This window comes from Spinacia oleracea, chromosome 4 (genome assembly GCF_020520425.1).
Source record: "Spinacia oleracea cultivar Varoflay chromosome 4, BTI_SOV_V1, whole genome shotgun sequence".
Taxonomy (NCBI): domain Eukaryota; kingdom Viridiplantae; phylum Streptophyta; class Magnoliopsida; order Caryophyllales; family Amaranthaceae; genus Spinacia; species Spinacia oleracea.
Genome location: NC_079490.1, coordinates 161,066,752 through 161,071,344, shown reverse-complemented (window position 1 = coordinate 161,071,344; position 4,593 = coordinate 161,066,752). Strand labels below are relative to the sequence as shown.

At 39.7% G+C, this 4,593-nt stretch overlaps 1 long non-coding RNA gene across 1 annotated transcript; it reads right to left on the bottom strand.

Moving 5' to 3' along the window:
- Positions 1-429: 429 nt before the first annotated feature.
- LOC110800162 (uncharacterized) lies at positions 430-1,249 on the bottom strand. Its single transcript, XR_002536553.2, has 2 exons — positions 1,039-1,249; positions 430-729 (listed from the first exon to the last, which is right to left on the bottom strand). It is a non-coding gene; the product is annotated as an uncharacterized lncRNA (long non-coding RNA).
- Positions 1,250-4,593: the final 3,344 nt, after the last annotated feature.

The window sequence follows — 4,593 nt, the reverse complement described above, 5'->3', positions numbered from 1 at the left end:
AAGCATCACCCTCCTCCAAAAACTTTCAATATCATCCAAAAAATCCATATCCACTACCACATTGCCATTAGACACAACATTGTAACTAGCCTCTACATTGTTGTTGGAGACCACATTCAATTATGTGTCATTAGCGAACGAAAAATCATTCTCATAATATTTGACATCGGCGTGAGACAAAAACTTTCTGTGTTTTCAATTAATTTCATAGGGTGTATATAGAGGAATAGGAAGAACCGTAATGTTTCATATTCATAGAAGACACCTCTTGCACCTTATATAAGGTTAAATACTTCGTATTGCCAAGTGCAATTAGGTTATGCTATTTAAGTACTTGTCTATTGCATCTACTACGTGCCAATTGCTATGATCACGTTTTTCTTAAGCCTGTTATAAAAACAATTGTTGAACAATATAGAGAGTTAAAAATTCATTTAGAAGACAGGAATAGTCCGTATTTATTAAGTGTCAAAAGAAATGAAAAATAAAGAACAACACAACACTGACTGAAATAAAAAATGGAGAAAAAAATGCCAAGAGCAACCCAAACACGAGGGCCACTTCTAGCATATGTGGCTTATTGGAAAAAAAAACAAAACAAAAATTAAAAGATGACTCTTTACATATTATCGTCACATAGCAGCATACAGACAATATTCATAGATGTAATATAATGCGTCAACAACTTTAAGCACGTCCATACGGCCCATACTTCTCCACCGTCTTGTACTGAAAAATAAGAAAATAAAAAGATCTTATTAAATATTAATTAGAATTAAATGTGATATTATAAATCAAATTCTGTACTTTCGTGTTTATGATTCATAATTTCATAGTATAAATATAAAAGTGAATAAGTAATATATTTGTAACCATATTTCAATAGGTTACAATGTGACATGTGACCTGTCTTCATTTATAAATCATATTTGTGTAATTAGGACTTTTGATGATAAAAAATATAATGGTAGGGAATTCTATGAAGATAAGCCAGTTTTTATACGTACTTATAATTAGTAGTTGTATACTTGGTATTACCTTGTCAGAAATTCCAATTGAATTGAGATATTGTCCATAGTGTCCCTGAAATCTATAAATAACACCTTTCAACGGCAGGGGAGTTGAGAAAGGCTTAACATCTGTGGCCTCCTGTGCACGCCCATATGGTCCATATCCATCTGGACGTTTATTGGTATGGATCTTTATCATAGTTATTACCACGTCCTTCCCAAAGTACTTCCCGTACGATCCGCTTGAAGTGTTAACACATTCCTCACGTGCCATTGGAATCTGTTATGTCATTGGAAGTATCTAAAGATGTATAGAAACTCCCTCACTTTGTCATTGGAAGTATCTAAAGATGTATAGAAACTCCCTCACTTTGTCATTGGAAGTATTTACAGATGTTTTTGAAATCAAAGCTATAAAGTGTAACCAGGCCTGGCCAAGCCCAATCACGAGGTAAAAATATTTTTAAAGATTCTCATTTTCAGGGTTAGCTAAACGAGAAAACCCCCTTGTTTTTATAGGACGTAAAACGAAGGAAAATCCAGCACATCACTCTTTTTGGAAAAGCGGAAAACCAATTTTTTGATATTTTGAAAAGAGAAACGGTACTTTGATTTTTGGAAAAGGGAAACCATCCTTTGATTTTTGGAAAAGGGAAACCATCTTTTGATTTTTGGAAAAAGATAAACCATCTTTTGATTTTTGGAAAAAGATAAACCATCTTCTGATTTTTGGAAAAAGATAAACCATCTTTTGATTTTTGGAAAAAGATAAACCAGGAAAAGTTATCGCTGCAGCGACTAAGGACCTGCGCGGTTAGTGACGCAGACCCCGGCCGCTGAAGGTGGGCGAGCCTGTCCGCTGAGGGTGGACGCCCCGTCCGATAGAAGTGGACGAATCTGTTTTGATGTTTTTGAAAATAAGGACCTACGCGGTTTGTGACGTAGACCCCGCCAGCTGAAGATGGCGAGCCTGTTTTTGTTTTTGAAGAATTTATTTTCTTTTCATTTTTGAAAATTGAGGACCTGCGCGGTTAGTGACGCAGACCCCGCCCGCTGAAGATGGGCGAGCCCTGTCCGTTAAGGGTGGATGCCCCGCTCGCTGGAGGTGAGCGAACCTGAATTCGTCTTTTCGATTTGGGACTCGCGGGGTTCGTGCTGCGATCCTGCCTGATTGAGGTGGTCAAGTCCCTATTTTATTTGTTCTTGTGATTTCTTTTGAGAATTTCTTTTTATTCATTCTTTTAAGGGCGAATTCTTTCGAGGGATGCTTGGATTTAGTTGCAACCTTAATGTGGGTTGACAACGTGCCTAGACGGACCATTGTCTCGTGGTCATCATCTTTCATGGTTTTGATCTAGTCTTTACGGCTCAATTTTGCCACTACATGAGTACTTTATTAGGGGACTATGTATAAGTATCAACGGCGACCTTTGTCTGGAGGTCCTAATCCGGTTTTATTTTTTGAGATTATCCAAACACGGAACTTCGTACAGCGTAGTCAGGGAATATTATTTTAACTTTGCATACTCTCTTTTGAAATATATATTTTCTTTCGAGGCCCCAAGCACTCGTGCTTGACGGTCATTTCTTGTCAAAGAGGTTCCTTGGGGATACGCATTTTGTAATGTCCTTGATCGTGTTTGGGATCGTGCTCGTAAGTGCGAGCGATCTTTGTAGTGGTGTGCTACTCTTAACAAAGCCGTGAGGTGCGACTTTCAGTAGAGAAATCGGCAATTTTCGAGTCGAACGGATACGGAAGGGCCCTATAAAAGTTAGGGCCTTTTTTTTCTGGGGCCTGGGCTCATTTTCGGCGCCCAGGCCTGGGCGTTAGAAATATTTCACGCCTAAGTGGGGCGTTGAAAATATTGTTTGGGCTAGTCTTTTGATGACACAGTTGGCCTCTTGTTCGTTCGTTTATTTCACTTGGAAATACTACGTATTCTCTTCTCTTTTGTTTTTTCCTTATTTTGATTTACAACGCCCAGAGCTGGGCGTCGGAATATCTGGCGCCTGGTCCTGGGCGTTGAAAGTGCGTCTCACGAAGGACTTCCTCGTGATGATTTCTCGAGAAGCCGTAGCCGATTGGTGGACTACGGTGTTTGTCGCTTTGGGGCGATTATTTAAAGGAACTGTTGCTCTTAAGGCATACAGTTATTGCAATAGTCTGGCGAGTCTATATGGCCCGAGGAACATACCTTGAGGCGTAAGACTTTGATCGCTCTTGTTGTTATTTTGAACGTATATATTTTTTTCTTTTGAACGTGTTCGTGAATGTTCGATACTTAGAATGTATGTGCAAACGAGCGTTCATAGGATGGCCGTTGCGTACGGTCCATTAATCAGTTTGCTTGAATCATTTTTTTTGAGCAATGACTGATGTTGAATAGTTTGCTTAGAAGCTTGATAGGGTTCAGGCCCATTCATGAAGTGGGCTCAGGCATCGTGCCCTTTTGATCGTTCTAACATTTGCTTTGAGACTTTTTTTATTTATTTTGCTATGGTCGTTTCGTAGCTTGGAGCCCCCAAGTATGCATGTTGGGATGCTTCCTTTTGGCGTACGATTTTTGTAGGTTCTTTCGAGAAACATGTCTTGGGGTTCCGCTCGTGTAGGTGCGAGCTATCCCTTCCGTGGTAGGTAATGTTTTGCTACCTTTAATCCTTAATGTAGAAGGCGTGTGGCTTGCATTTTGAATTTGGGCGATAAGTAGTCTTTGCCTCATACTCTTGGTCGTGCCCGCAGTAGAGCAATATGCCTTACTCTTTTTTTTTTTTTAGACTTGTACCGTGGGATGTTTGAACTTATGGTGCGACGTAGGCTTGTGTGGCCTAACAGCGTGTCTTAGAACATTCCTCCAGGTGTTGGGATATCATTATTTATTTTTTGCATTGGAGTACTTCATCACGCCTCGTTCAGGTGCTCGAACAAGTGTAGCACTTTTTGCGTGGGTGTGCACGGCTTATTACTTCCTTCGATGCGAGAATTCATAGATGTTTCTTTCTTTCTTTTTTATTTTTTTATCCTTGATTTTTTCTTTCGCTTTTGCTTTGGAATGACGTAGACTGTGTAACGGGCACTTGTAGGGCGAGCATTATGTGCAGTAGTTTGATCGGAGTTTTGGTGACTCGCGATTTTCAGTTACCCTTGTTAGTGGGGTGACTTTACATATTCTAAGTAGCGCTTAGAATTTGGGAGGGGTTTTAGCCATTCTAAAGTTTTTTTTACACGATCAAACCTTAGGATTGTGCCCCTATGACGTGTGTATAGCATTAGCGTCGAGAATTTGCGATAAAATCGTCATTTCGAGCATTTTTAGAGTGTTTTTCTCAAGCCCCCAATTGTAGCTGCGGGATTGGCTTGGTGCTATAATGCTTGGCATACGTTCTTATGTATTCATGGTGACATGGATCATGAATATTTTGAACCAGACTCGTTTAGTGCGAGGTACGTTCGAGTAGTGATTTGCCACTTCTCTTGTAAATGTCGTATTGTGCGACATTGCCATAGTCAAGGTAGTCACATGTTAAAGTGTGCCTTGACCAAAAGCTAGGTGCCTTTCTATACCCATAATCATATTTAGAAATC